The sequence below is a fragment of the Lithobates pipiens genome, unplaced genomic scaffold (assembly GCF_037356315.1).
Source record: "Lithobates pipiens isolate NorthernLeopardFrog02 unplaced genomic scaffold, aLitPip1_a1.2 Scaffold_18, whole genome shotgun sequence".
Taxonomy (NCBI): Eukaryota; Metazoa; Chordata; class Amphibia; order Anura; family Ranidae; genus Lithobates; species Lithobates pipiens.
In genome coordinates, this window is record NW_027507758.1 from 658,145,687 (window position 1) to 658,160,663 (window position 14,977).

Consider the following 14,977-nt stretch of genomic DNA (forward strand, 5'->3'; position numbering starts at 1 on the left):
GTTGGTGATGTAGATGGGGGGGGGATGATTTGGGTGATATCTACAGATGAGGTTGGTGATGTAGATGGGGGAGGGGATGATTTGGGTGATATCTGCAGATGAGGTTGGTGATGTAGATGGGGGGGGGGATGATTTGGGAGATATCTACAGATGAGGTTGGTGATGTAGATGGGGGGGGGGGGATGATTTGGGTGATATCTACAGATGAGGTTGGTGATGTAGATGGGGGGGGGGATGATTTGGGTGATATCTACAGATGAGGTTGGTGATGTAGATGGGGGAGGGGATGATTTGGGTGATATCTACAGATGAGGTTGGTGATGTAGATGGGGGGGGGGGGATGATTTGGGAGATATCTACAGATGAGGTTGGTGATGTAGATGGGGGGGGGGATGATTTGGGCGATATCTACAGATGAGGTTGGTGATGTAGATGGGGGGGGGGATGATTTGGGTGATATCTACAGATGAGGTTGGTGATGTAGATGGGGGAGGGGATGATTTGGGCGATATCTACAGATGAGGTTGGTGATGTAGATGGGGGAGGGGATGATTTGGGCGATATCTACAGATGAGGTTGGTGATGTAGATGGGGGGGGGGGATGATTTGGGAGATATCTACAGATGAGGTTGGTGATGTAGATGGGGGGGAGGGGATGATTTGGGAGATATCTACAGATGAGGTTGGTGATGTAGATGGGGGGGGGGATGATTTGGGAGATATCTACAGATGAGGTTGGTGATGTAGATGGGGGGGGGGATGATTTGGGAGATATCTACAGATGAGGTTGGTGATGTAGATGGGGGGGGGATGATTTGGGTGATATCTACAGATGAGGTTGGTGATGTAGATGGGGGAGGGGATGATTTGGGCGATATCTACAGATGAGGTTGATGTAGATGGGGGGGGGGGATGATTTGGGAGATATCTACAGATGAGGTTGGTGATGTAGATGGGGGGGGGATGATTTGGGAGATATCTACAGATGAGGTTGGTGATGTAGATGGGGGGGGGATGATTTGGGTGATATCTACAGATGAGGTTGGTGATGTAGATGGGGGAGGGGATGATTTGGGCGATATCTACAGATGAGGTTGGTGGATGTAGATGGGGGGGGGGATGATTTGGGTGATATCTACAGATGAGGTTGGTGATGTAGATGGGGGAGGGGATGATTTGGGAGATATCTACAGATGAGGTTGGTGATGTAGATGGGGGGAGGGGATGATTTGGGTGATATCTACAGATGAGGTTGGTGATGTAGATGGGGGAGGAGATGATTTGGGTGATATCTACAGATGAGGTTGGTGATGTAGATGGGGGGGGATGATTTGGGTGATATCTACAGATGAGGTTGGTGATGTAGATGGGGGGGGGGGATGATTTGGGAGATATCTACAGATGAGGTTGGTGATGTAGATGGGGGGGGGATGAATTTGGGAGATATCTACAGATGAGGTTGGTGATGTAGATGGGGGGAGGGGATGATTTGGGAGATATCTACAGATGAGGTTGGTGATGTAGATGGGGGGGGGATGATTTGGGAGATATCTACAGATGAGGTTGGTGATGTAGATGGGGGGGAGGGGATGATTTGGGTGATATCTACAGATGAGGTTGGTGATGTAGATGGGGAGGGGATGATTTGGGCGATATCTACAGATGAGGTTGGTGATGTAGATGGGGGAGGGGATGATTTGGGTGATATCTACAGATGAGGTTGGTGGATGTAGGTGGGGGGGAGGGATGATTTGGGTGATATCTACAGATGAGGTTGGTGATGTAGATGGGAGGGGATGATTTGGGCGATATCTACAGATGAGGTTGGTGATGTAGATGGGGGGGGGATGATTTGGGCGATATCTTACAGATGAGGTTGGTGATGTAGATGGGGGGGGGGATGATTTGGGTGATATCTACAGATGAGGTTGGTGATGTAGATGGGGGGGGGGATGATTTGGGTGATATCTACAGATGAGGTTGGTGATGTAGATGGGGGGGAGGGATGATTTGGGCGATATCTACAGATGAGGTTGGTGATGTAGATGGGGGGGAGGGATGAATTGGGAGATATCTACAGATGAGGTTGGTGATGTAGATGGGGGAGGGGATGATTTGGGTGATATCTACAGATGAGGTTGGTGATGTAGATGGGGGGAGGGGATGATTTGGGTGATATCTACAGATGAGGTTGGTGATGTAGATGGGGGAGGGGATGATTTGGGCGATATCTACAGATGAGGTTGGTGATTGTAGATGGGGGAGGGGATGATTTGGGAGATATCTACAGATGAGGTTGGTGATGTAGATGGGGGAGGGGATGATTTGGGGTGATATCTACAGATGAGGTTGGTGATGTAGATGGGGGAGGGGATGATTTGGGTGATATCTACAGATGAGGTTGGTGATGTAGATGGGGGGGTGATGATTTGGGAGATATCTACAGATGAGGTTGGTGATGTAGATGGGGGGGGGGATGATTTGGGAGATATCTACAGATGAGGTTGGTGATGTAGATGGGGGAGGGGATGATTTGGGCGATATCTACAGATGAGGTTGGTGATGTAGATGGGGGAGGGGATGATTTGGGCGATATCTACAGATGAGGTTGGTGATGTAGATGGGGGGGGGGATGATTTGGGAGATATCTACAGATGAGGTTGGTGATGTAGATGGGGGAGGGGATGATTTGGGAGATATCTACAGATGAGGTTGGTGATGTAGATGGGGAGGGGATGATTTGGGAGATATCTACAGATGAGGTTGGTGATGTAGATGGGGGGGGGGATGATTTGGGAGATATCTACAGATGAGGTTGGTGATGTAGATGGGGAGGGGATGATTTGGGAGATATCTACAGATGAGGTTGGTGATGTAGATGGGGGAGGGGATGATTTGGGTGATATCTACAGATGAGGTTGGTGATGTAGATGGGGGGAGGGGATGATTTGGGAGATATCTGCAGATGAGGTTGGTGATGTAGATGGGGGGGGGGATGATTTGGGAGATATCTACAGATGAGGTTGGTGATGTAGAAGGGGAGGGGATGATTTGGGTGATATCTGCAGATGAGGTTGGTGATGTAGATGGGGGGAGGGGATGATTTGGGCGATATCTACAGATGAGGTTGGTGATGTAGATGGGGGAGGGGATGATTTGGGTGATATCTACAGATGAGGTTGGTGATGTAGATGGGGGAGGGGATGATTTGGGCGATATCTACAGATGAGGTTGGTGATGTAGATGGGGGGGGGGGGGTGATATCTACAGATGAGGTTGGTGATGTAGATGGGGGGGGGATGATTTGGGAGATATCTACAGATGAGGTTGGTGATGTAGATGGGGGGGAGGGGATGATTTGGGAGATATCTACAGATGAGGTTGGTGATGTAGATGGGGGGGGGATGATTTGGGAGATATCTACAGATGAGGTTGGTGATGTAGATGGGGGAGGGGATGATTTGGGAGATATCTACAGATGAGGTTGGTGATGTAGATGGGGGGAGGGGATGATTTGGGAGATATCTACAGATGAGGTTGGTGATGTAGATGGGGGAGGGGATGATTTGGGTGATATCTACAGATGAGGTTGGTGATGTAGATGGGGGGAGGGATGATTTGGGAGATATCTGCAGATGAGGTTGGTGATGTAGATGGGGAGGGGGATGATTTGGGAGATATCTACAGATGAGGTTGGTGATGTAGATGGGGGGGGGGGATGATTTGGGAGATATCTACAGATGAGGTTGGTGATGTAGATGGGGGAGGGGATGATTTGGGCGATATCTACAGATGAGGTTGGTGATGTAGATGGGGGGGGGGATGATTTGGGTGATATCTACAGATGAGGTTGGTGATGTAGATGGGGGAGGGGATGATTTGGGAGATATCTACAGATGAGGTTGGTGATGTAGATGGGGGGGGGGGATGATTTGGGAGATATCTACAGATGAGGTTGGTGATGTAGATGGGGGAGGGATGATTTGGGCGATATCTACAGATGAGGTTGGTGATGTAGATGGGGGGAGGGGATGATTTGGGGAGATATCTACAGATGAGGTTGGTGATGTAGATGGGGGAGGGGATGATTTGGGTGATATCTACAGATGAGGTTGGTGATGTAGATGGGGGAGGGGATGATTTGGGCGATATCTACAGATGAGGTTGGTGATGTAGATGGGGGGGGGATGATTTGGGCGATATCTGCAGATGAGGTTGGTGATGTAGATGGGGGGAGGGGATGATTTGGGAGATATCTACAGATGAGGTTGGTGATGTAGATGGGGGGGGGGGATGATTTGGGTGATATCTACAGATGAGGTTGGTGATGTAGATGGGGGAGGGGATGATTTGGGGAGATATCTACAGATGAGGTTGGTGATGTAGATGGGGGGGGGGATGATTGGGAGATATCTACAGATGAGGTTGGTGATGTAGATGGGGGAGGGGATGATTTGGGAGATATCTACAGATGAGGTTGGTGATGTAGATGGGGGGGGGGATGATTTGGGAGATATCTACAGATGAGGTTGGTGATGTAGATGGGGGGGGGATGATTTGGGAGATATCTACAGATGAGGTTGGTGATGTAGATGGGGGGGGGATGATTTGGGTGATATCTACAGATGAGTTGGTGATGTAGATGGGGGGGGATGATTTGGGAGATATCTACAGATGAGGTTGGTGATGTAGATGGGGGAGGGGATGATTTGGGTGATATCTACAGATGAGGTTGGTGATGTAGATGGGGGAGGGGATGATTTGGGTGATATCTACAGATGAGGTTTGGTGATGTAGATGGGGGGGGGATGATTTGGGAGATATCTACAGATGAGGTTGGTGATGTAGATGGGGGAGGGGATGATTTGGGAGATATCTACAGATGAGGTTGGTGATGTAGATGGGGGGGGGGATGATTTGGGAGATATCTACAGATGAGGTTGGTGATGTAGATGGGGAGGGGATGATTTGGGAGATATCTACAGATGAGGTTGGTGATGTAGATGGGGGGGGATGATTTGGGAGATATCTGCAGATGAGGTTGGTGATGTAGATGGGGGAGGGGATGATTTGGGTGATATCTACAGATGAGGTTGGTGATGTAGATGGGGGGGAGGGGATGATTTGGGAGTATCTACAGATGAGGTTGGTGATGTAGATGGGGGGGGGGGTGATATCTACAGATGAGGTTGGTGATGTAGATGGGGGAGGGGATGATTTGGGAGATATCTACAGATGAGGTTGGTGATGTAGATGGGGGAGGGGATGATTTGGGAGATATCTACAGATGAGGTTGGTGATGTAGATGGGGGGGGGGATGATTTGGGAGATATCTACAGATGAGGTTGGTGATGTAGATGGGGGGTGATGATTTGGGAGATATCTACAGATGAGGTTGGTGATGTAGATGGGGGAGGGGATGATTTGGGTGATATCTACAGATGAGGTTGGTGATGTAGATGGGGGGGGGGGGATGATTTGGGAGATATCTACAGATGAGGTTGGTGATGTAGATGGGGGAGGGGATGATTTGGGAGATATCTACAGATGAGGTTGGTGATGTAGATGGGGGGGGGGGATGATTTGGGAGATATCTACAGATGAGGTTGGTGATGTAGATGGGGGGGGGATGATTTGGGAGATATCTACAGATGAGGTTGGTGATGTAGATGGGGGGGAGGGGAATGATTTGGGAGATATCTACAGATGAGGTTGGTGATGTAGATGGGGGAGGGGATGATTTGGGCGATATCTACAGATGAGGTTGGTGATGTAGATGGGGGGGGGATGATTTGGGCGATATCTACAGATGAGGTTGGTGATGTAGATGGGGGAGGGGATGATTTGGGCCGATATCTACAGATGAGGTTGGTGATGTAGATGGGGGGGGGGGATGATTTGGGAGATATCTACAGATGAGGTTGGTGATGTAGATGGGGGGGAGGGGATGATTTGGGAGATATCTACAGATGAGGTTGGTGATGTAGATGGGGGGGGGGATGATTTGGGAGATATCTACAGATGAGGTTGGTGATGTAGATGGGGGGGGGATGATTTGGGAGATATCTACAGATGAGGTTGGTGATGTAGATGGGGGGGGATGATTTGGGTGATATCTACAGATGAGGTTTGGTGATGTAGATGGGGGGGGGGATGATTTGGGAGATATCTACAGATGAGGTTGGTGATGTAGATGGGGGGAGGGGATGATTTGGGCGATATCTGCAGATGAGGTTGGTGATGTAGATGGGGGAGGGGATGATTTGGGTGATATCTACAGATGAGGTTGGTGATGTAGATGGGGAGGGGGATGATTTGGTGATATCTACAGATGAGGTTGGTGATGTAGATGGGGGAGGGGATGATTTGGGAGATATCTACAGATGAGGTGGTGATGTAGATGGGGGGAGGGGATGATTTGGGAGATATCTACAGATGAGGTTGGTGATGTAGATGGGGGAGGGGATGATTTGGGTGATATCTACAGATGAGGTTGGTGATGTAGATGGGGGAGGGGATGATTTGGGAGATATCTACAGATGAGGTTGGTGATGTAGATGGGGGGGGGGGATGATTTGGGAGATATCTACAGATGAGGTTGGTGATGTAGATGGGGGAGGGGATGATTTGGGTGATATCTACAGATGAGGTTGGTGATGTAGATGGGGGAGGGGATGATTTGGGCGATATCTACAGATGAGGTTGGTGATGTAGATGGGGGAGGGGATGATTTGGGTGATATCTACAGATGAGGTTGGTGATGTAGATGGGGGGGGATGATTTGGGCGATATCTACAGATGAGGTTGGTGATGTAGATGGGGGAGGGGATGATTTGGGAGATATCTACAGATGAGGTTGGTGATGTAGATGGGGGGGGGGATGATTTGGGTGATATCTACAGATGAGGTTGGTGATGTAGATGGGGGAGGGGATGATTTGGGTGATATCTACAGATGAGGTTGGTGATGTAGATGGGGGAGGGATGATTTGGGCGATATCTACAGATGAGGTTGGTGATGTAGATGGGGGGGGGGATGATTTGGGTGATATCTACAGATGAGGTTGGTGATGTAGATGGGGGGGGGATGATTTGGGTGATATCTACAGATGAGGTTGGTGATGTAGATGGGGGGGAGGGGATGATTTGGGCGATATCTACAGATGAGGTTGGTGATGTAGATGGGGGGGGAGGGGATGATTTGGGAGATATCTACAGATGAGGTTGGTGATGTAGATGGGGGAGGGGATGATTTGGGAGATATCTACAGATGAGGTTGGTGATGTAGATGGGGGGGGGGATGATTTGGGAGATATCTACAGATGAGGTTGGTGATGTAGATGGGGGAGGGATGATTTGGGAGATATCTACAGATGAGGTTGGTGATGTAGATGGGGGAGGGGATGATTTGGGCGATATCTACAGATGAGGTTGGTGATGTAGATGGGGGAGGGGATGATTTGGGTGATATCTACAGATGAGGTTGGTGATGTAGATGGGGGAGGGGGATGATTTGGGAGATATCTACAGATGAGGTTGGTGATGTAGATGGGGGGGGGAGGGGATGATTTGGGAGATATCTGACAGATGAGGTTGGTGATGTAGATGGGGGGGGGGGATGATTTGGGAGATATCTACAGATGAGGTTGGTGATGTAGATGGGGGGGGAGGGGATGATTTGGGAGATATCTACAGATGAGGTTGGTGATGTAGATGGGGGGGGGGATGATTTGGGAGATATCTACAGATGAGGTTGGTGATGTAGATGGGGGAGGGGATGATTTGGGAGATATCTACAGATGAGGTTGGTGATGTAGATGGGGGGAGGGGATGATTTGGGAGATATCTACAGATGAGGTTGGTGATGTAGATGGGGGGAGGGGATGATTTGGGAGATATCTACAGATGAGGTGGTGATGTAGATGGGGGGGGGGGATGATTTTGGGTGATATCTACAGATGAGGTTGGTGATGTAGATGGGGGAGGGGATGATTTGGAGATATCTACAGATGAGGTTGGTGATGTAGATGGGGGAGGGGATGATTTGGGAGATATCTACAGATGAGGTTGGTGATGTAGATGGGGGAGGGGGATGATTTGGGAGATATCTACAGATGAGGTTGGTGATGTAGATGGGGGAAGGGATGAATTGGGATATCTACAGAAGAGTTGGTGATGTAGATGGGGGAGGGATGATTTGGGAGATATCTACAGATGAGGTTGGTGATGTAGATGGGGGGGGAGGATGTAGATGGGGGAGGGGATGATTTGGGTGATATCTACAGATGAGGTTGGTGATGTAGATGGGGGGGAGGGGATGATTTGGGTGATATCTACAGATGAGGTTGGTGATGTAGATGGGGGAGGGGATGATTTGGGCGATATCTACAGATGAGGTTGGTGATGTAGATGGGGGGAGGGGATGATTTGGGTGATATCTACAGATGAGGTTGGTGATGTAGATGGGGGGAGGGGATGATTTGGGAGATATCTACAGATGAGGTTGGTGATGTAGATGGGGGGGGGGGATGATTTGGGTGATATCTACAGATGAGGTTGGTGATGTAGATGGGGGGGGGATGATTTGGGAGATATCTACAGATGAGGTTGGTGATGTAGATGGGGGAGGGGATGATTTGGGAGATATCTACAGATGAGGTTGGTGATGTAGATGGGGGAGGGGATGATTTGGTGATATCTACAGATGAGGTTGGTGATGTAGATGGGGGAGGGGATGATTTGGGAGATATCTACAGATGAGGTTGGTGATGTAGATGGGGGGGGGATGATTTGGGCGATATCTACAGATGAGGTTGGTGATGTAGATGGGGGGGAGGGGATGATTTGGGAGATATCTACAGATGAGGTTGGTGATGTAGATGGGGGGGGGGGGTGATTTGGGAGATATCTACAGATGAGGTTGGTGATGTAGATGGGGGGGAGGGGATGATTTGGGCGATATCTACAGATGAGGTTGGTGATGTAGATGGGGGGGGAGGGGATGATTTGGGAGATATCTACAGATGAGGTTGGTGATGTAGATGGGGGAGGGGATGATTTGGGAGATATCTACAGATGAGGTTGGTGATGTAGATGGGGGGGGGATGATTTGGGTGATATCTACAGATGAGGTTGGTGATGTAGATGGGGGAGGGGATGATTTGGGTGATATCTACAGATGAGGTTGGTGATGTAGATGGGGGAGGGGATGATTTGGGCGATATCTACAGATGAGGGTTTGGTGATGTAGATGGGGGGGGAGGGGATGATTTGGGCGATATCTACAGATGAGGTTGGTGATGTAGATGGGGGAGGGGATGATTTGGGCGATATCTACAGATGAGGTTGGTGATGTAGATGGGGGGGGGATGATTTGGGAGATATCTACAGATGAGGTTGGTGATGTAGATGGGGGGGGATGATTTGGGTGATATCTACAGATGAGGTTGGTGATGTAGATGGGGGAGGGGATGATTTGGGTGATATCTACAGATGAGGTTGGTGATGTAGATGGGGGGGGGGGATGATTTGGGTGATATCTACAGATGAGGTTGGTGATGTAGATGGGGGGGGGATGATTTGGGTGATATCTACAGATGAGGTTGGTGATGTAGATGGGGGGGGGGATGATTCGGGTGATATCTGTAGATGAGGTTGGTGATGTAGATGGGGGGGGGGATGATTTGGGCGATATCTACAGATGAGGTTGGTGATGTAGATGGGGGAGGGGATGATTTGGGTGATATCTACAGATGAGGTTGGTGATGTAGATGGGGGAGGGGATGATTTGTGAGATATCTACAGATGAGGTTGGTGATGTAGATGGGGGGGGGATGATTTGGGTGATATCTACAGATGAGGTTGGTGATGTAGATGGGGGGGGGGATGATTTGGGAGATATCTACAGATGAGGTTGGTGATGTAGATGGGGGAGGGGATGATTTGGGAGATATCTACAGATGAGGTTGGTGATGTAGATGGGGGGGGGATGATTTGGGAGATATCTACAGATGAGGTTGGTGATGTAGATGGGGGAGGGGATGATTTGTGAGATATCTACAGATGAGGTTGGTGATGTAGATGGGGGAGGGGATGATTTGGGAGATATCTGCAGATGAGGTTGGTGATGTAGATGGGGGGGGGATGATTTGGGTGATATCTACAGATGAGGTTGGTGATGTAGATGGGGGGGGGGGATGATTTGGGTGATATCTACAGATGAGGTTGGTGATGTAGATGGGGGGAGGGGATGATTTGGGTGATATCTGCAGATGAGGTTGGTGATGTAGATGGGGGGGGGGGGATGATTTGGGAGATATCTACAGATGAGGTTGGTGATGTAGATGGGGGGGGGATGATTTGGGCGATATCTACAGATGAGGTTGGTGATGTAGATGGGGGGGGGATGATTTGGGTGATATCTACAGATGAGGTTGGTGATGTAGATGGGGGAGGGGATGATTTGGGCGATATCTACAGATGAGGTTGGTGATGTAGATGGGGGAGGGGATGATTTGGGCGATATCTACAGATGAGGTTGGTGATGTAGATGGGGGGGGGGGATGATTTGGGAGATATCTACAGATGAGGTTGGTGATGTAGATGGGGGGAGGGATGATTTGGGAGATATCTACAGATGAGGTTGGTGATGTAGATGGGGGGGGGGGGGGATGATTTGGGTGATATCTACAGATGAGGTTGGTGATGTAGATGGGGGGGGGGATGATTTGGGAGATATCTACAGATGAGGTTGGTGATGTAGATGGGGGGGGGGATGATTTGGGTGATATCTACAGATGAGGTTGGTGATGTAGATGGGGGGGGGGATGATTTGGGTGATATCTACAGATGAGGTTGGTGATGTAGATGGGGGAGGGGATGATTTGGGCGATATCTACAGATGAGGTTGGTGATGTAGATGGGGGGGGGGATGATTTGGGTGATATCTACAGATGAGGTTGGTGATGTAGATGGGGGAGGGGATGATTTGGGAGATATCTACAGATGAGGTTGGTGATGTAGATGGGGGGAGGGGATGATTTGGGTGATATCTACAGATGAGGTTGGTGATGTAGATGGGGGGGGAGATGATTTGGGTGATATCTACAGATGAGGTTGGTGATGTAGATGGGGGGGGGGATGATTTGGGTGATATCTACAGATGAGGTTGGTGATGTAGATGGGGGGGGGATGATTTGGGTGATATCTACAGATGAGGTTGGTGATGTAGATGGGGGGGGGGATGATTTGGGAGATATCTACAGATGAGGTTGGTGATGTAGATGGGGGGGGGGATGATTTGGGAGATATCTACAGATGAGGTTGGTGATGTAGATGGGGGGGGGATGATTTGGGAGATATCTACAGATGAGGTTGGTGATGTAGATGGGGGAGGGGATGATTTGGGAGATATCTACAGATGAGGTTGGTGATGTAGATGGGGGGGGGATGATTTGGGAGATATCTACAGATGAGGTTGGTGATGTAGATGGGGGGAGGGGATGATTTGGGAGATATCTACAGATGAGGTTGGTGATGTAGATGGGGGGGGGGATGATTTTGGGAGATATCTACAGATGAGGTTGGTGATGTAGATGGGGGGGAGGGGATGATTTGGGTGATATCTACAGATGAGGTTGGTGATGTAGATGGGGGAGGGGATGATTTGGGCGATATCTACAGATGAGGTTGGTGATGTAGATGGGGGAGGGGATGATTTGGGTGATATCTACAGATGAGGTTGGTGATGTAGATGGGGGAGGGGATGATTTGGGCGATATCTACAGATGAGGTTGGTGATGTAGATGGGGGAGGGGATGATTTGGGGTGATATCTACAGATGAGGTTGGTGATGTAGATGGGGGGGGGGGATGATTTGGGTGATATCTACAGATGAGGTTGGTGATGTAGATGGGGGGGGGGGGGGGATGATTTGGGTGATATCTACAGATGAGGTTGGTGATGTAGATGGGGGGAGGGGATGATTGGGAGATATCTACAGATGAGGTTGGTGATGTAGATGGGGGAGGGGATGATTTGGGAGATATCTACAGATGAGGTTGGTGATGTAGATGGGGGGGAGGGGATGATTTGGGCGATATCTACAGATGAGGTTGGTGATGTAGATGGGGGGGGAGGGGATGATTTGGGAGATATCTACAGATGAGGTTGGTGATGTAGATGGGGGAGGGGATGATTTGGGAGATATCTACAGATGAGGTTGGTGATGTAGATGGGGGAGGGGGATGATTTGGGCGATATCTACAGATGAGGTTGGTGATGTAGATGGGGGAGGGGATGATTTGGGAGATATCTACAGATGAGGTTGGTGATGTAGATGGGGGAGGGGATGATTTGGGTGATATCTACAGATGAGGTTGGTGATGTAGATGGGGGAGGGGATGATTTGGGTGATATCTACAGATGAGGTTGGTGATGTAGATGGGGGGGTGATGATTTGGGAGATATCTACAGATGAGGTTGGTGATGTAGATGGGGGGGGGGGATGATTTGGGAGATATCTACAGATGAGGTTGGTGATGTAGATGGGGGGGGGGGATGATTTGGGAGATATCTACAGATGAGGTTGGTGATGTAGATGGGGGGGAGGGGATGATTTGGGAGATATCTACAGATGAGGTTGGTGATGTAGATGGGGAGGGGATGATTTGGGAGATATCTACAGATGAGGTTGGTGATGTAGATGGGGGGAGGGGATGATTTGGGAGATATCTACAGATGAGGTTGGTGATGTAGATGGGGGAGGGGATGATTTGGGAGATATCTACAGATGAGGTTGGTGATGTAGATGGGGGAGGGGATGATTTGGGTGATATCTACAGATGAGGTTGGTGATGTAGATGGGGGGGAGGGGATGATTTGGGAGATATCTGCAGATGAGGTTGGTGATGTAGATGGGGGGGGGGGATGATTTGGGAGATATCTACAGATGAGGTTGGTGATGTAGATGGGGAGGGGATGATTTGGGTGATATCTGCAGATGAGGTTGGTGATGTAGATGGGGGGGGGGGGGATGATTTGGGTGATATCTGCAGATGAGGTTGGTGATGTAGATGGGGAGGGGATGATTTGGGTGATATCTGCAGATGAGGTTGGTGATGTAGATGGGGGGGGGGGGTGATATCTGCAGATGAGGTTGGTGATGTAGATGGGGGGGGGGGATGATTTGGGTGATATCTACAGATGAGGTTGGTGATGTAGATGGGGGAGGGGATGATTTGGGTGATATCTACAGATGAGGTTGGTGATGTAGATGGGGGGGGGGGATGATTTGGGTGATATCTACAGATGAGGTTGGTGATGTAGATGGGGGAGGGGATGATTTGGGCGATATCTACAGATGAGGTTGGTGATGTAGATGGGGGAGGGGATGATTTGGGTGATATCTACAGATGAGGTTGGTGATGTAGATGGGGGGGGGGGATGATTTGGGTGATATCTACAGATGAGGTTGGTGATGTAGATGGGGGGGGGGGGGGATGATTTGGGTGATATCTACAGATGAGGTTGGTGATGTAGATGGGGGGGGGGGATGATTTGGGAGATATCTACAGATGAGGTTGGTGATGTAGATGGGGGAGGGGATGATTTGGGCGATATCTACAGATGAGGTTGGTGATGTAGATGGGGGAGGGGATGATTTGGGTGATATCTACAGATGAGGTTGGTGATGTAGATGGGGGAGGGGATGATTTGGGCGATATCTACAGATGAGGTTGGTGATGTAGATGGGGGGGGGGGGGTGATATCTACAGATGAGGTTGGTGATGTAGATGGGGGGGGGGATGATTTGGGTGATATCTACAGATGAGGTTGGTGATGTAGATGGGGGGGAGGGGATGATTTGGGAGATATCTACAGATGAGGTTGGTGATGTAGATGGGGGGGGGGATGATTTGGGAGATATCTACAGATGAGGTTGGTGATGTAGATGGGGGAGGGGATGATTTGGGAGATATCTGCAGATGAGGTTGGTGATGTAGATGGGGGAGGGGATGATTTGGGTGATATCTACAGATGAGGTTGGTGATGTAGATGGGGGAGGGGATGATTTGGGCGATATCTACAGATGAGGTTGGTGATGTAGATGGGGGAGGGGGATGATTTGGGTGATATCTACAGATGAGGTTGGTGATGTAGATGGGGGAGGGGATGATTTGGGAGATATCTGCAGATGAGGTTGGTGATGTAGATGGGGGGGGGGATGATTTGGGAGATATCTACAGATGAGGTTGGTGATGTAGATGGGGGGGGGGGGATGATTTGGGAGATATCTACAGATGAGGTTGGTGATGTAGATGGGGGAGGGGATGATTTGGGCGATATCTACAGATGAGGTTGGTGATGTAGATGGGGGGGGGGATGATTTGGGTGATATCTACAGATGAGGTTGGTGATGTAGATGGGGGAGGGGATGATTTGGGAGATATCTACAGATGAGGTTGGTGATGTAGATGGGGGGGGGGGGATGATTTGGGAGATATCTACAGATGAGGTTGGTGATGTAGATGGGGGAGGGGATGATTTGGGCGATATCTACAGATGAGGTTGGTGATGTAGATGGGGGGGAGGGGATGATTTGGGAGATATCTACAGATGAGGTTGGTGATGTAGATGGGGGAGGGGATGATTTGGGTGATATCTACAGATGAGGTTGGTGATGTAGATGGGGGAGGGGATGATTTGGGCGATATCTACAGATGAGGTTGGTGATGTAGATGGGGGGGGGGGGATGATTTGGGCGATATCTGCAGATGAGGTTGGTGATGTAGATGGGGGGAGGGGATGATTTGGGAGATATCTACAGATGAGGTTGGTGATGTAGATGGGGGGGGGGGATGATTTGGGTGATATCTACAGATGAGGTTGGTGATGTAGATGGGGGGAGGGGATGATTTGGGAGATATCTACAGATGAGGTTGGTGATGTAGATGGGGGAGGGGATGATTTGGGAGATA